General features: G+C 26.4%; 1 pseudogene across 1 annotated transcript in view; it reads right to left on the reverse strand.

Annotated features, from left to right (window-relative positions):
- LOC145845228 (T-complex protein 1 subunit eta-like) overlaps positions 1-15,316 on the reverse strand; it is a 35,521-nt pseudogene extending 20,205 nt beyond the window's left edge. The window contains exons 1-14 of the transcript XR_014370310.1: positions 15,210-15,316; positions 14,738-14,833; positions 12,857-12,945; positions 11,587-11,758; positions 10,313-10,477; positions 9,826-9,903; positions 8,929-9,039; positions 8,419-8,516; positions 7,835-7,967; positions 7,111-7,194; positions 5,763-5,927; positions 5,158-5,322; positions 2,110-2,114; positions 1,723-1,818 (exon numbers count right to left, since the gene is read on the reverse strand). The product of XR_014370310.1 is annotated as a T-complex protein 1 subunit eta-like (transcript). The remainder of the gene's footprint in view (positions 1-1,722; positions 1,819-2,109; positions 2,115-5,157; positions 5,323-5,762; positions 5,928-7,110; positions 7,195-7,834; positions 7,968-8,418; positions 8,517-8,928; positions 9,040-9,825; positions 9,904-10,312; positions 10,478-11,586; positions 11,759-12,856; positions 12,946-14,737; positions 14,834-15,209) is intronic.
- Between the last annotated feature and the right edge of the window lie 3,577 nt (positions 15,317-18,893).

An 18,893-nucleotide genomic window follows, 5' to 3' on the forward strand; every position in this document is an offset into this window, starting at 1 on the left:
TGAGGAGAAAAGTGAATCTGATGAGTACTTTGTGTCACCGGCACATTAAATTTATTCCCAAGAATTGTTTTCATAAGAATATAATCAAGTTAAGGTATTACAAACGAAAATGGGCATCCTTAAGAGCTAATTTACAAAACAACTAATTTACATTTAAAAAACCTAAAAAAATAAAGATGATATGTAAAGTTTTTTTTAAATTTCCGGTACTACAGACTCTCAAGGTGCAGGTTTCATCATGACGCGCAAATTGTCCACAGGAAAAGCAAAAATGACTAGAATCCAGGGTTGCCACAGACCAAGCTGAGAATTTTTTTCTCTGAGAATCTTACCTTCAAAAGTTGTTGAAGTGTAATAATAAATGCTTTTTTTTAATCAAGCAATGATCAACTTTCATTTTTCCTAATAAGTAAGTATGACTTAAAATGATGTCTAGAAATGAATGTTTTTAAATCGCACGACAGCTATTTTAATCAAGACTTAAGTAATAATTCTAATTCTGCGTGGCTGATAACTAATTCTACTTGCGTTTATGGATTAATAAATAAGCAGTTTTAAAATTGAGGTAAAGTAAATTAAATTGAGTATTCAGGCTCTGAAGAAAAGGAGCGAATATTTAGTTAACATTTTTTTAAACAAATTTTACAAGCATGACTCAATTAAGCTGCTATTTGCAATTGAGTGGTATATTAAATCATGTAAACGTCTTCCTTTACATTGAATTAGTAAAGAGATTGGGTCGATGAGCTATAAGTACATTTGTGGTTTGATCATAATAGAAAAACAACAGCTGATTTAACAACAAACATTTAATAACTTTACTCTATTAGATACATGAAATTTGAAAATGGAGTATCAAAAATGTAAGCATCCAAGTTCAGATAATAAGCTAAGAATCAGATAAGGTCTCGGGTGCGATTTGCAAAGAGCTAAACTTCAACTCTGTATTTTCTAGCAACTAACTACAACTCAAGGAAGAATATCAATCAATTACCCAAAATAAACTAAAATTTCTAGTACCAAATCAAAAATAACAAAAACAGTTTTAAAGAACATACTTAAAACTTGTTCTCAGAGCACATTTTTCTTCGATGGTCAAATGTTTAAACAAGTGGATGACTATCCATGAGATCTCCACTGGCCCCCATTCTAGCTAACTAGTTCGTAAGAAGTTAGAAACAGGTCTTTTAATGAAATTGAACCCAAAATGTACACTAGATATGCCAACTACATTTTTGTATCTGACAGTTTGAGCAAAATAAGGGACACAAAAAATTATTTCCTAACAATGAATAATAAAACAATAAAAATACATATAGTACTTAATGTTGAATGCCAAATAACATTAATATAGTCCAATGAATTTAAGTGAACAACAATGAAACATAGAATTTTGCAGAATTTAATAGTTTAAAAGTTGTTAATTTCTAAACAGAAACAAATAACTATAGAAAAGTAAAAATGCTTACAAGATTCTAATGAGAATTTCAATAAGTATAGTAAGTTTTTAAGAACTGAGAGTGTTTTATTCATGTACCCAATAAAATAAATTCTTTTTATATTTAATTAGCACAAAACTTTTAAACAGTTCTATTTTTTCAGACCCATATAAAAATCTCACTGTTTTTAACTCAAGCAAAACAATGCTACATTCAAAAATGTGCTGTTAAACTACTTACCTGTCATGCAACTGCTAATAACAAATAAACTTCAACTACAAACCATTTTCCTTCATCACCCCTGTTGTGGTTTTACCTCAATTTGTTCAGAATATTTTTGGCGTCAAAACCCGCATTGTTGAAGAATAGTTTCTTATTCCTGTTGATTAAATAATAGTAAAAACTGTATTTATCAATACAAAAGTTGAACTAATTTTATGTTTAAAATATTACTATATATTTGGATTTTAATTTATTTAAAACTATGGTAGGCGAAAATATTAATTCTAATGTCTTTTGATATTTTTTAGCAACGTTTTTAGATTTAATGCAATAAAATATATAATTTTTTCTCTTCATACTGTAAGTAACTTAGCTACTTAATAATACTGATGCCAAACAACTGATATAGTTTTTACTACATGCTCATACATATAATTATTACTTATACCACACCTTATAATTAATTATTTAATATATTACTTAAATCAATTTTATTAAAAATAATAATCAAAATTAATTATTTATGCCACACCTTGTACCATGCAACAGTGTGGTTTTTGTTTACAATAATTTTATTACTTTCTTTTAACAAAGAATCCAATTCATATGATTCATTATTACATTAATCAATAAATTGAGGTATTCTATATTTTTATAATGAATTCTTGTAGGTGTTCAAATATTTTTTTGTCAAAATGTTTGCCACATCACATCAAGTTTAATCAAATTAGTTAGTTTATAGAAATCTTTAAATTATCTATATGAATTTTTTTGAACTTAATGATGAACCATAATTTATGACTACCATTTAATACTTATTACCCTTATAAGCTTTTTAATTAAAAAAACAAGAATCTTAATTTTAAAAGGCATAAGGTATAGCGTGGTAGGGCGCTTTCTAATATGTTTATCATAATCTAAAGATAAAAACTAAAGCTTGTTTTTAACCAGATATTATATTGAAATTTAGTTTTTGAAAAACCAGAGAATCTAAGATAAAAAAACTAAAATACTCAACCTATAAATAAACTATAGATGACTGCAATTAATCAATTAATTCCAAATATTAAATTTGTTGAATATTTATTATATGTGGTTATTACAGTATAAAACTTACTACAGTGCTTATTCACTTATCCGGACTTCACTTATCCGGACGCTCACTTATCCGGACAGTTTCGGTCAGAAGAAAATTCAAAAAAAATTCAATAGTAAACACAAAAAATCATTCAAAAAGTTTCGCAACTTTTTAAATTCCATAAGTTTTCTGCTGAAAAACGCGGAAAAACTATAAAACAAACGTCTATTATTTCTAATTTTAGTAAAACTTCCAATAAAATCTAATTTGTTAGGAGTGATATGTTTCCGTTAAATTGACTTTAATCTTAGTAAAGTTTCCCGTTTTCTTTCTGTCTGTTTTTTAAATTTAAAAAAAAGTCCTTCATTTCATTTAAAGAGATAGGTTTATATTATTTTTTGCTTTTAAGATAAATTCAATTTATATTTTCTATTAAACAAAAATTAATATTTTTTTTTTAATTGATAAATAGGGCAGATAGAATTACAAATAATGAATTATACTTGTTTGATCCATATAAAATGTATATAGTTGCAGAGGGTTAGTAAGTCTAATGTTTTTCTACCATAGAAAATATAAATTAATTAACCTAAAGTTTAGCTTTTATTATTTATCATTTTATTATATATTACTTACAATTACTATGTATTTGTATTTACCATAACACTTTTAATATGCATTGCATTATATGCAGCAGTTATATTATTATATGAAAGAAATTATTTTTTGTAGTTATCCGGATTTTTAGTTATCCGGATTTTTAGTTATCCGGACACGTTTACAGAAAAAACTTGCCCAACGTGTCTGGATAAGTGAATAAGCACTGTATTTGCTTATTAGTAAGTTAGCACTAAAGAACTGACATAATCAATTTTGGATAGGAAATTTATATGGCCCATTTTTCCACCATATTCACCTATTTAAAGTCTGATAAATAATTCAAAAAATGGAGAAAATTAAAAATAAAAGTTCTATTAACTTCTTTCTTTAATAACCAATTAAGATCAAAAAGTTGAACAAATTCAGTTATTTAGAAAACCATAATTAGCAAACACTATTATAAGTAACTGAAAGCCATAAAAAAGTTAAAATGTGTTATCAAATTACGGACTGTTTCACTGTTCTATTCATTTTGAACGAGATTTTTAAACGAAATAAAAGATATTTTTTCAGATTTGATCAATGTTATATATTCCCTCATGACAGCAGTCACTCTTCTTTGAGGTAAAAAAAAATTCCTAGGTGACCTAAACTAATTAACCAGGTTTAACAGGATAATTGAAGTAGATTTGTTATTTAAAAATTACGACAGAATTTTTGTCAGATTTTGGTCCATTTATGTTTTCATTAAAACTAGAAGAATATTGTTTACTCAGTGTAGAAAAAAATACTTTCAATCAAACAATTTAATGCAAAAATTTTAAGTTAAGTAATTTTGATCTTGTATCTCTAAGTATAACTTTGAATTTCATGTTAAATGAAAATACCATTAGTTGAAAAATGGGTATGTAGGCTGAGTAAAAATAATGAAAATAACTTGTAAATAAAACAGTTGGCCAGGTGGAACTTGATTTAAAGTTGGTTACCATCAAACTTTTTAAGAAATTTAAATTGAAAAAAAGTATATTTTTTAGATACATCAGAAATAAGGCTTACAATTAAATTCAGTAAGTATCTAAACATTCTATAGTTTACTGTACCAAGGTATTTACCATAAATTAATTCTTTTTCAAAGAGTTGAATTAGTTTTGAAATCTAAGATTGCAGTAATATATAAGTATATAAATGGCACTTCGTGTATAAAACTTAAAACATTATTATACAAAAATTAGCTTATGAAAAGAGGCCTAACCAAACAAATTTGCGGTTAAATGTTTCAAATAATTAATTTATAAGTTAATTGATAATTTAGAGTCTTATTATTCAGTTTATTGAAAAAAAAACAATTTGAATTCTGAACAACTACTGAAGGAACTATATAGTTTGTGTATTTATTCAGAAGTTTTAAGAATACTATTTTTTTAAAAAGCTGTAGCATTACATATAATTTTTGTTTCATGACAAGTTTTGTTTTAAAAAGCACAACAAGATTGATTTTGACTTCAGATTATGTTAACACAGGAGTTTAAGTATAAATGACTAACCTAGTATTTTGTTGAGAAAAAGGAAAACTACAATAACATTATGACTGTTTATTCCATATTAACTCGTATTATTTATAAGACAAAATAAAATTGTATAAATTAGTTCAAAATAAAATTGTATAAAAAAAACAATAAAAATCTCGACATTGTCAATTAGCAAATAACTTAAGACTTAAAGGGTTAAAAAGTAGCCATAATTTACTAGTAATGATTTAATTTAGACTCATTCTATCAGTTATGATAGACTGAAATAAAATTAAAAAACAATCAATACCTCGACATTGTTAACTCTGACTTCCGCGTTTTCCTTCTCCGATTTCAATTCGAGTTCGACGTTCAAAAGGGCGATCTTGGGATTTTTGTACGCCTTGGGCTGCATGGCAAACCCTGCGTAGGAGAAAGTCTTCTTGAAGGCGACTCCGGATACCAATTTGGAGTCCTGAGAAAATTAATCAACTTATAAAATGTACAATTTAAAATTTTAAAATTGAATCATCAATTGTATAAATTTGGGGTCCTGAAAATTTTACTCGATACTAATTATTAACTATTAACTATTCGATACTAAATAAATCTTTTTTCCATTCGTGAAATAATTATTTATACAGTATTTTGTTCATATAATATATTAAATATATGTTATACTATGTGATATTAAACCATCAAGAATATTGAAATAACTTTACTCTAAAAACTTTTACGTAATTTTCACCCAAGTGTAAGCTTAAATCAAGTTAATATGACAACAATTACCAATAATCAGGAAAATTAACTTAAATTGTACCAAGTAGTTTTAAATTGTATTAAGTTAGTGTGTAACTTTCTCTAAAATTCTAGTATGTTCTAGTCTAATTTTATTTCTAAATCAACGAAACAAACTTCGAGAGCACCGCCGGAGATCTTCTTGATGCCGATCATTTTGAGTGGCAGCAAATCGTCCAGCAGCATGACGGCGTCGACGACCATCGGGGCGAACATGTCCTTGTACGAAGCGATCAGCTTGCTGTTCAGCGCAGTTGCCGCGCACTTGATGAGGAGTGCTCTCTGTTCGCTGTACAAAATAGGTAATTAAGTAAGTTTTAATATTTTTATTTTATTTATCAGTTTTATAATTTTAATTTTTTTATTAATTTGTGTTTATTTTAATCAGTTTGCTGTTCAGCGCAGTTGCCGCGCACTTGATGAGGAGCGCTCGCTGTTCGCTGTTTAAAATTCGTGGTTATCAATATTTTTCTTCAGTCAAAAAGTCTTAAGTATAAAACATGTTTTTTTAATAACAAAAAATACCCATTAAGTTAATATTTTAACTTATCAAGTTAAATCGTATTTGTTTTTACCAGTTTTATTTTTAGGGCTGTCGCAGCGCATTTTATTATTGATGCTCTCAGTTCGCTGTTGGTGTTATAAACATTAAATATTTTTTAATTTATAAAAAATACATTTTTTTCAGCTTGCTGTTCAGTGCCGTTGCAGCACAATTTTGATCAGAAGTGATATTTGTAAACAAGGGTTCCTGATAGCGTGTAATTTGCCCTTTTATGGATATTTATTAGTAAGGGCGCAGAAAAGTGAACATTGACTATTATAAGGGGGATATTTACAAAAAGTAAAATTAATTTTTAATTTTTAACCTTATCTTAAAATACCATTTTTGAAAACTAGTTGAGGAAAAAATTTTGTTATATAACAAACTCTGTTTTAGCCTTTTCAAACTTATTTGATAATAACTTTGGCAAAATACAATGCCGTATGTTGTTATTATCATGAATTGTTAATTCAACAAAAAATAAAACTTGTTCACAATAAAAACCGATCAATTATGCCTATACATGCTAGACTTTTAATCTTTCAGATATATGACTAAAATTCAAAAAATGCGCTAATTTCATAAAACAAACAACGCGGAGTTATAGGCTGAACTATCTTTTTTTTTAATTCAGAAAAAAAGGCATATGGTTAATTGATATTAGTAAATAATATCAACTTTATGTTAAATTTGAAATTGTGGCATTTCTTTCAAATATTTTAAAATCCCAGTTCCAATGTATTAAATTCTTTTATCAGGGTTTCTATAGAAGTGCAATCATTAAAACAAGGTGGTTCGACTTGCATTTTAGAAAAATAACATATGTTACATTGGAAACCAAACCATTAATGTTGCAGACCAATTGTTAACTTATATTCAGGTATTACATCAAAATACAAACATTTAATTAAATGTACAAACCTGGCAGGCGTTGATGTTTGACACTAGTTGGGGAATACCTTGAGAGGTGTCAGTTCCCTCTTTCAACAAAATGATTGGAGCTAGCTGTTGTAAATTAAAAAGAATATACTTATTTATATTATATTAACAGAATTATCATAAGTACAATTAACATAAACACACATGTTCTTTATTTTATTAACAGGTTATATTTTGTTAAGGGTGTGTAATTTTTTTCTCTCTAAACAAAACGACTGTTATGAACATTAAAAATGTTTTAAAGTTCAGTTAACTTAAAATAGTTAGTTTTTAATTTATAATCAAAAATTATATTCATGCTTATTTTAAAGTAAAAACAGAACCAAAATAACTATTTATACAAATTGATTATTTTAAGTAGTTAATAACTTTGATGGCCATTTAAACTAAAATTTACTTTTTTAAAGTTTAGTATACTACTTCAGCAAATATATTATTAATTCAACTAATATTCAATTGCAATAAATTTACAACTTTAATGGCCCTTTTAATTTTTCTTTTTTATTTAAAATCTACAGATTTTATTCTACCATACAAATATTTTAATAAACAATCCAGTAAACAAATCAATAACGGCCCTCCTTACAATCATGATGGTATCATGAAGGCTTTTTTATTTAACTTATAAAAAATACTAATTAATATATTAATTTAATTTCTCAACTTTAAAAACAATAAACTTATACAACTAATAAATATTTCATACCTTGATGGCCCTCCTGACAATCATGATAGCGTCGTGCAAGCTTCTTTCAGTTTCTTCCATGAACTGTTCCGCCCCTCCTCTCAGCAAAATCGTGCAAGTTTTGCACAAGGGACATCCCCGGAAAAAGTTGAATCTGTTAAGTTGTTTTTTTGATGTAAGTAATTGAATTTATGTAGTAAAATTAAAAGTTTTTTTAATGCAAGTAAACTAAAATGAAGCTGGTGCCAGTGTATAACTACTTATTTCTAATATAAAAAAAATAGAGTCTACAGATTGAAATCAAGAACATTGCTGAGCCTGATTTGAGTTTAGTTTTTCTACTTGGTCCACTTATGAAAAGAATAAACTTTTATTTAATTTTCTTTAACTTTCAACTAACTTTTACATTTATTTGATATGAAATTAAATCTCAACGCCTTAATAACTTAGTTCAACTGTTTTGTTTTTATAAAACATTATGACTTACTAACCTAATACTATTCAAAAGTTTTGATTTTATACTTCGAACAATCACAGATTGATACCAAATCGAATTTTAACCTTTTACTAATTATAATTAAATATAGTAGTAATATTTTTAAAACCTTTCACCGCCGACTTGTTCTTCGTCAAACTCGTCGCAACTTCCCAAAACATTATCGGTCAAATTTTGAACCGAAGTTTGAATGGTGCCTCCGCAAGCCTTTAAAAATACAATACAAATTTTAGCAAACTATTAACAATCTTGTACTTCTGAATATTGCCTTTAGAATTATAATAAAATTTATAACATAATAATTTACATGAACATTTAAATCCGGAGTTTGGTATAATGCCTCCAACATTTTAGAAATTTAATACTGTTTATAATAATTATTATTTTTTTAGATGTTTTGAATACCATCATTTTAGTCATCATAAGTTTCACAATGGACTGTTTTAATGATTAATTAACCTTACTCATTAATACAATGAAACATATTTATAACTTTATCTTGATTTATTTTTCTTTTAAGCGAAAAATCCAAAAAAAAAGTCCTTATTTTTATCTCAATACTTAACTATGTTCAACAAAAAAAATTAAACAATTTTGTATTACTTATAAATTAAATTACCTTCATAGTTCTTTTAAGATCTTCTTCTGCGACCCTGCCAGCGCAGAACATGTCGCGATCGGCGAAATACTGGGTTGCCACATCGCCAATGGGAGGCTTTGACAGCACAACCTGAAAGAAAAAACATTTTTATAATTTTTTATTTGTTATCACCGAATTACTTCGTTACCACATCACCTATTGGTAATTTAGGGAGAAAATTTAGAAAAAGTTGTTTCTATTTATTGTATAGTGCATAACGGGTTGCTACATAGCCAATTGGAAGTTTCAACAAAACAATCAGAACATTTGTATTTTAAGTAAAAGAAAGCAGATATAACAATCAAAGTATCATTTAAATGGTAGGTTTCTACGCACTAACTCAGACAATAAAATAAATTTCTGGCTTAACCTGCTTCATCATTCAATGGAACCAGCTTGAACAAACTAAAATGTCATTTAATTCTTATGTCAGTATATTTGTTTTGTTATTTCAATCAGATAAATCTATTTTAAACAGGATTTCCTGAATCAAATAGTTTATTTATTGCATTGTCTACCTAAATCATTTAAGTTTGCTTCCTATTATTTAAACTTTTATAAAATCAGCTAACAGCTTTTTACAAAGCACTGACTCTTACTAAAAATTATCAATCAACAAAACACAGGAATTTATGTTTTTAAATTTCGAAACTTACAGTTATTTCAAAAAGTATTAGAAAAATTAAATTAACTGCGCCTTAAAGAAACAAATTAATAGTTTTTGAAAAGCTTTGAGTTTACTTGAAGCAATTACCTTTCAATCAATGAAATGTGGTTATTATATGTTTTGCATTAGTATTTTCTGACTGAAACAAATATTTTTTAACCGTAATATCAAACAAATAAAAATTACTGACTGTTTAACAAATAACTTACCTGTGCTCCGCTTTCGTGGATGGCCTGGAGTTTGTCGTACAAAATTTTCCATTCCGCGTCAACCACGTCTTGGTAGTCCTGTTAAAACATATCAAAAAGTAAATATCTTGAAAATATTAAAAAGTAAATACCTTAAATAATATTTATTGACCTGCGTTTTGGTAATCCTAAAATTAATCAAAATTATAATCTTTGCACAAAATTTAAAAATGTTATAGATTTTGAAGATGTCAGCATTTGAGATCTTTATTTTAATCCAAGTTTATCATTAATTAATTAACTTTGATATTATTTAAAGCATAATTTTTACCTCGGTCAAAGTGCAATAACTATAAAATATATTCTTTTTATTGCTTTAAATCAAAAACACCCAAGACTAGGCATAAGAAAATAAATACCTATCAAATAAAGCAAAATTTAAAAGAATACAATAAAAATGCTTAAAATAAAATAGTTATAAGAATTAAATGAAAACAACAATCAATACCTCGACATGGTTAACTCTGACTTCCGCGTTCTCCTTCTCCGACTTCAATTCGAGTTCGACGTTCAAAAGGGCGATCTTGGGGTTTTTGTACGCCTTTGGCTGCATGGCGAACCCTGCGTAGGAAAAAGTCTTCTTGAAGGCGACTCCGGATACCAATTTGGAATCCTGAGAATTAATTAACTTATAAAACGTACAAGTTAAAATTTAAAATAGAATCATCAGTTGTGTTAATTTGGGGTCCTAGAAATGTTATTCGATACTAATTAAAACTTTTTTCCATTCGTGGATTAGTTATTTATACAGTATTTTGTTCATATAATATATTAAATATATGTTATACTATGTGATATTAAACCATCAAGAATATTAAGGCCATAGGGGGGTAAACCATGTTTTTTACAAGTTGATCTTATTTTATAGAGTTTTTTCCAAGCTTTAAGATGCTTTTTATCGTTTTAAAAAATTCGAATTATTTTTTGAGATATGACCAGTCAAAGTCCGGCCGCATAATAGGTTCCCTATAGGAAGGGAAAACTAAAACAGCGAAAAACGACCATTTCATTTAAAATCTTTCTCCTCCTACATTTTTCAATTAATCTTTTTCAAACTTTCACAGTCTAATCTTTATACAATAACAATAAAAAAACGTTACTTTGGAATTAAAAAAAATTTTTGTAAAAATTTTTTTTTTGAAAAAAAAAACACTTTTTTTTTTAATTTTTATAACAAAATTTTTATTTTTTTAAGTTACTAAAATTCTAAATTAACGTTTTTCCTTTTATTATAAAGAACATTTCCTGAAAATTTGAAGAAGATTGCTCAAAAAATGAAGGAGGAGATAGATTTTTAGTGAATTTTTAAATTTCCGAGAAAATTGACCCCGAAAAAGTTGCTGTCCATACGTTTATACTGGAAAATTTTTAGAAAAAATTAAATATCTCAAAAGTTAAATGATATTTTTGAATTCTATAAAAACTGGCTTGTAGTTTGTACTTAAACTTTCATATAAAAGCTAAAGTTAATTTTTGTAAAAAAAAATGTTTGAGCCCCCCCTCCCTATGGCCTTAAAATAACCTTACTCTAAAAATTAATGTAATTTTCACCCAAGTGTAAGCTTAATCAAGTAAATATCACAAAAATTATTACTAAATCTAGAAAAGAAATAAATTTAAATTGTACCAAGTAGTTTTAAATTGTATTAAGTTAGTGTGTAACTTTCTCTAAAATTCTAGTATGTTCTAGTCTAATTTTATTTCTAAATCAACGAAACAAACTTCGAGAGCACCACCGGAGATCTTCTTGATGCCGATCATTTTGAGTGGCAGCAAATCGTCCAGCAGCATGACGGCGTCGACGACCATCGGAGCGAACATGTCCTTGTACGAGGCGATCAGCTTGCTGTTCAGCACAGTTGCCGCGCACTTGATGAGGAGTGATCTTTGCTCGCTGTTGGTATTATAAATATTAATTATTTTTCAACTTTTTTAATTAATTTAATTGTGTTTATTTATTATCAGCTTGCTGTTCAGTGCCGTTGCGGCGCACTTGATGAGGAGCTCACTCTGTTCACTGTTTAATTTTTTTTTAATCAACGGAAACTTTCACACATTCTTAATTAGAACCCTACATCATTAATTGAATTTATTTTTTTTAAGCTCTCTGTCCGCAAAAAAAAAAAAGTGCTCTTTGTTCGCTGTTGGTACTATAAGTATTAATTAAGGCCATAGGGGAGTCCAACATTTTTTTTTTACAAAAATTAACTTTGGCTTTTGCGGACTTCAAAAATGAATTCAAAAATGTCATTTAACTTTTGAAATATTTAATTTTTTGTTAAAATTTTCCAATATAAACGTATGGATTGCAAATTTTTTGGGGTCAATTTTCTCAGAAGTTTTAAAATTCACTAAAAATCTATCTCCTCCTTCATTTTTCAAGCAATCTTCTTCAAATTTTCAGGAAACGTTCCTTTTAATAAAAGGAAAAAACGTTACTTTATAATTTTATCAATTTCAAAAAATAAAAATTTTATCAAAAAATTATACAAGTAAGTTAATTAAAAAAAAAAAATTTACAAAAAAAATTTTATATTCCAAAGTAACGTTTTTTTGTTTTTCTATTAAGATTAGACTGTGTAAATTTGAAGAAGATTGCTTGAAAAATGTAGGAGATAGATTTTAAATAAAATAATCTTTTTTTGTTGTTTTAGTTTTCCCTTCCCATAGGGAACCTATTATGCAGCCCGACTTTTGCTGGTCATATCTCAAAAAATAATTCGAATTTTTTAAAACGATAAAAAGCACCTTGAAGCTTAGAAAAAACTCTATAAAATCAGATCGACTTGTAAAAAACATGGTTAACCCCCCTATGGCCTTAATTTTTAAATTTTTCAAAAAAATTAACTTTTATATAATAAAACTTGAATATTTTTTACCAGCTTGCTGCTGAGATCAGTTGTGCCGCACTTGACCAATAATGATCTTAATTGATCTTAATTAATTTAATTAAACTTAAATTGTTTAGTTTATCTTGATTAAAAAAACTAACGCAGGGTTGTCCTTTTTGGTGAGAACCTGAATTTCCTTGATTTTTTCCACGGCCAACTGAGTGGCTTTCCTGTATGCCCTTATGATGATCTGCAAATAAATTTAATATAAAAAATTAATATTTTAATATTGCTATAATAGTATTTCATTGTGTGAAGAAATGTTTTTCATTTTAAAACCTAATACTAATTTTCAGGTATGCTCTCTTGATGATTTGTTGTAAAATAAAAATCATAATTTACACTCAAAAACCATAGACACTTTTGTTTTTGAATATACCAATTCAAAACATAGGTATATGGATCGCTTAACAACACAATTTACAGCTCAAATCAATTTTTAAATTTTAAAAATTGTTTATTTCAAGCAACCCATTTAAACTTCATTTCCATACTTGATTTGAAACTTAGTTTTACGGAATACTTAACATTGAAAATTACAGCTTAATTTTTTTTTAACTAACGTCAATAAATGCATATTGATTAGTTAAAAAAACTTTGATGGCCTGTTGTTAATCTTATATACTTTGTTGAAAAAAAAAATTATTTTTAAAAACCAAGATGACTTCATTTCTCAAGTTTTTTCAAATTCTAACAAAACAAAATGTTAAGTTAAAAATTAAAATTAGGCATTGATTAATTTAATTCAAGTAAGTATTGAACAAAAATAGTGCTGGTAATTAGCAAACTGAGTGGGATTTTAGTCACACAAATCATTAGTTAAACACACTTATTGTTCGTTTTACTATTCTTCAGTTTTTATTTGAAACAAAAGTAGATCTTTTTATACACACATTGCATCCAAAATAAAATTAAAAACTGCAACTTTTAGTTTTAATTCAAATAGTCTTTTTTTAACTGTTTTTAAAGAAAAAATATTGTATCAAACTTAATATTAAACAAAGTTTTGATTTAACTTAGTTTGATGCAGAATTTAATGACAAAATCAAATGAAGGAACACACAAAGACAAAAATATCTGTATTTTAGTTTTTAACAAATATTTATTAAGTTTACTTCATAAGATATATCAAACTTGAAAATGGAGTATCAAAAATGTAAGCATCCAATTTCAGATGATAATCTAAGAATCAGTTAAGGTCTCGGGTGCGATTTGCAAAGAGCTGGACTTGAACAATGTAATGTCTGGCAACTAACTACAAGCTCAAGGAAGAATATCAATCAATTACCAAATATAAGCTAAAATTTTTAGTACTAAATCAAAAATAACAAAAACAGTGTTAAAGAACACACTTAAAACTTTTCTCAGAGCATATTTGTCTTTAATGGTCAAGTGTTTAAACAAGTGGATGACTATCCAAGAGATCTCCATTGGCCCCCATTTTAGCTAACTGATTTGAAAGTAAGTTAGGAACAGGTCTTTTAATGAAATTGAACCCAAAATGTTCATTAGATATGTCAACTACATTTTTGTATCTGACAACTTGAGCAGAATAAGGGACACAAAAAAATATTTCCTAACAATAAACAAAAAAACATTAAAACTACATATAGTACTTAATGATGAATGCCAAAGGTATTCAAGTGAACAACAATGAAACATAGAATGTTGCTGTAATAGTTTAAAAGTTGCTAATTTCTAACCAGAAACAAATAACTATAGAAAACTACAAATATTTACAAGTATCTAATGAAAATTTTACAAAGTATAGTAAGTTTTAAAGAACTGAGAAATTTATATTCAAACACCCTATAAATTTTTTTTTAAAGAACAAAACTTTAAACAGTTCTATTTTTTTTCAGACTCTTATAAAAGTCTCACTGTTTTTAACTCAAGCAAAACAATGCTACATTCAAAAATGTGCTGTTAAACTACTTACCTGTCATGCAACTGCTAATAACAAATAAACTTCAACTACAAACCATTTTCCTTCATCACCCCTGTTGTGGTTTTACCTCAATTTGTTCAGAATATTTTTGGCGTCAAAACCCGCATTGTTGAAGAATAGTTTCTTATTCCTGTTGATTAAATAATAGTAAAAAACTGTATTTATCAATACAAAAGTTGAACTCATTTTATGTTTAAAATAACACTATATATTTGGAATTTTATTTATTTAAAACTATGGTAGGCGAAAATATTAATTCTAATGTCTATTGATATTTTTCAGCAACGTTTTTAGATTTAATGGAATAAAATATATAATTTTTTCTCTTCATACTGTAAGTAACTTAGCTACTTAATAATACTGATGCCAAACAACTGATATAGTTTTTACTTAATGCTCATACATATAATTATTACTTATACCACACCTTATAATTAATTATTTAATATATTAATTAAATCAATTTTATTAAAAATAATAATCAAAATTAATTATTTATACCACACCTTGTACCATGCAGCAGTGAGGTTTTTGTCTACAATGATTTTATTACTTTCTTTTAACAAAGAATCCGATTCATATGATTCATTATTACATTAATCAATAAATTGAGGTATTCTATATTTTTATAATGAATTCTTGTAGGTGTTCAAATATTTTTTTGTCAAAATGTTTGCCACATCACATCAAGTTTAATCAAATTAGTTAGTTTATAGAAATCTTTAAATTATCTATATGAATTTTTTTGAACTTAATGATGAACCATAATTTATGACTACCATTTAATACTTATTACCCTTATAAGCTTTTTAATTAAAAAAACAAGAATCTTAATTTTAAAAGGCATAAGGTATAGCGTGGTAGGGCGCTTTCTAATATGTTTATCATAATCTAAAGATAAAAACTAAAGCTTGTTTTTAACCAGATATTATATTGAAATTTAGTTTTTGAAAAACCAGAGAATCTAAGATAAAAAAACTAAAATACTCAACCTATAAATAAACTATAGATGACTGCAATTAATCAATTAATTCCAAATATTAAATTTGTTGAATATTTGTTATATGTGGTTATTACAGTATAAAACTTACTACAGTGCTTATTCACTTATCCGGACTTCACTTATCCGGACGCTTACTTATCCGGACGCTCACTTATCCGGACAGTTTCGGTCAGAAGAAAATTCAAAAAAAATTCAATAGTAAACACAAAAAATCATTCAAAAAGTTTCGCAACTTTTTAAATTCCATAAGTTTTCTGCTGAAAAACGCGGAAAAACTATAAAACAAACGTCTATTATTTCTAATTTTAGTAAAACTTCCAATAAAATCTAATTTGTTAGGAGTGATATGTTTCCGTTAAATTGACTTTAATCTTAGTAAAGTTTCCCGTTTTCTTTCTGTCTGTTTTTTAAATTTAAAAAAAAGTCCTTCATTTCATTTAAAGAGATAGGTTTACATTATTTTTTGCTTTTAAGATAAATTCAATTTATATTTTCTATTAAACAAAAATTAATATTTTTTTTTAATTGATAATTAGGGCAGATGGAATTACAAATAATGAATTATACTTGTTTGATCCATTAAAAATGTATATAGTTGCAGAGGGTTAGTAAGTCTGATGTTTTTCTACCATAGAAAAAATAAATTAATTAACCTAAAGTTTAGCTTTTATTATTTATCATTTTATTATATATTACTTACAATTACTATGTATTTGTTTTTACCATAACACTTTTAATATGCATTGCATTATATGCAGCAGTTATATTATTATATGAAAGAAATTATTTTTTGTAGTTATCCGGATTTTTAGTTATCCGGACACGTTTACAGAAAAAACTTTCCCAACGTGTCTGGATAAGTGAATAAGCACTGTATTTGCTTATTAGTAAGTTAGCACTAAAGAACTGACATAATCAATTTTGGATAGGAAATTTATATGGCCCATTTTTCCACCATATTCATCTATTTAAAGTCTGATAAATAATTCAAAAAATGGAGAAAATTAAAAATAAAAGTTCTATTAACTTCTTTCTTTAATAACCAATTAAGATCAAAAAGTTGAACAAAATCAGTTATTAAGAAAACCATAATTAGCAAACACTATTATAAGTAACTGAAAGCCATAAAAAAGTTAAAATGTGTTATCAAATTACGGACTGTTTCACTGTTCTATGCATTTTGAACGAGATTTTTAAACGAAATAAAAGATATTTTTTCAGATTTGATCAATGTTATATATTCCCTCATGACTGCAGTCACTCTTCTTTGAGGTTAAAAAAAATTCCTAGGTGACCTAAACTAATTAACCAGGTTTAACAGGATAATTGAAGTAGATTTGTTATTTAAAAATTACATTGATAAAGTTAAGCAGAGAGACCAAAATCTGACAAAACTTAAATTTGTAACAAAACAAGTTTACAGTCCTGAGTTAACTCAAGTTTTATTTCAATTTCAAACAAGGATAAGTAAATTGCAACCCTTCTACAAAAAATATTTTCATATCATAGTTAATTGAAAACTACAATTTACTTAGACTATGTTTTCCAAGTTATCCCAAGAAGGATATAACATTTTAAGGAAATTGTTATAAATAGTTTAATGCTAAAAGTTTAGTCTTAATTTATTTTCTTAAAACAATATTACCTAAACCTGAATGATTGTAAAACCATTTATGTTTTCATTAAAACTAGAAGAATATTGTTTACTCAGTGTAGAAAAAAAAAACTTTCAATCAAACAACTTAATGCAAAAATTTTAAGTTAAGTAATTTTGATCTTGTATCTCTAAGTATAACTTTGAATTTTATGGTAAATGAAAATACCATTAGTTGAAAAATGGGTATGTAGGCTGAGTAAAAATAATGAAAATAACTTGTAAATAAAACAGTTGACCAGGTGGAGCTTGATTTAAAGTATTGGTAACAATCAAACTTTCAAAGGAATATTAATTGAAAAAAGAATATTTTTTAGTTACATTAAAAATAAGGTTTACAATTAAATTCAGTAAGTATCTAAACATTCTATAGTTTACTGTACTGTAGGTATTTACCATAAATTAATTCTTTTTCAAAGAGTTGAATTAGTTTTGAAATGTAAGATTGCAGTAATTTATAAGTATATAAATGGCACTTCGTGTACAAAAACTAAAACATTTTTCAGTATATATTATACAAAAGTGAGCTTATGAAAAAAGGCTTAACCAAACAAATTTGTGGTTAAATTATGTTTTAAATAATTAATTTCTAAGTTAATTAATAATTTAGAGTCTTATTATTTAGTTTACTGGAAAAAAACAATTTGAATTCTAAACAACTATTTAGGGAACCATATAGTTTGTGTATTTATTCAGAAGTTTAAAGAATACTATTTTAAAAAAGCTGTAGCATTACATATAATTTTTGTTTCATGACAAGTTTTGTTTTATAAAGCACAACAAGATTGATTTTGACTTCAGATTATTTTAACACAGGAGTTTAAGTATAAATGACTAACCTAGTATTAAGTTGAGAAAAAGGAAAACTACAAAAACATGATGACTGTTTATTCCATATTAACTTGTGTTATTTATAAGAGCTAGCAGTGATAAAAATAGTATAAAATAATATAAAAGTTTATTAACACATAATTTTACAAAAGTTTATAAATATTAGATTTCAAAGCAATTAAAATGTGACTTAATGTTAATTTGTATTTTTTTTCAACTAAAAAACATCAGTCAATTTATAATTAATACTAAGACTGTAAGATAATTAAAACTACTTATACTTTAAAGTGTAAAAATCAACAAGCTTAAATTAGCTACTTTAAAAATTTTATGTTTAGTATTAGGTTTTATAATATTTACCTAAGTTAAGTATTTTATTCTCAACTAATTTAAATAAGTTAATTTATAAACATTTCAGTTTAACTCACTTCTGCATGCAAGATGTAGTTTCCATTGACCATAGGCTTTGACAGACAGCTAGATTGAAATGCCGACTATATTTGAATTTTCTTTTAACTCTAAACTGTTTCTACTTGAAATTTGAAAATCTAGACACAATTTTAATCAACGATTTGGACCAGGGTCGATATTTTTTCATAGCTATATTTAAACAACAACTTAATATATAACTTACTTTAAAATAACAAAGGTCGAAGTTAAATTTATTTAAAGTTTTTAAATCTGGTTAGATCAAGACCTTGG

This window comes from Thalia democratica, chromosome 9, assembly GCF_965202585.1.
Source record: "Thalia democratica chromosome 9, ktThaDemo2.hap1.1, whole genome shotgun sequence".
Classification (NCBI taxonomy): Eukaryota; Metazoa; Chordata; class Thaliacea; order Salpida; family Salpidae; genus Thalia; species Thalia democratica.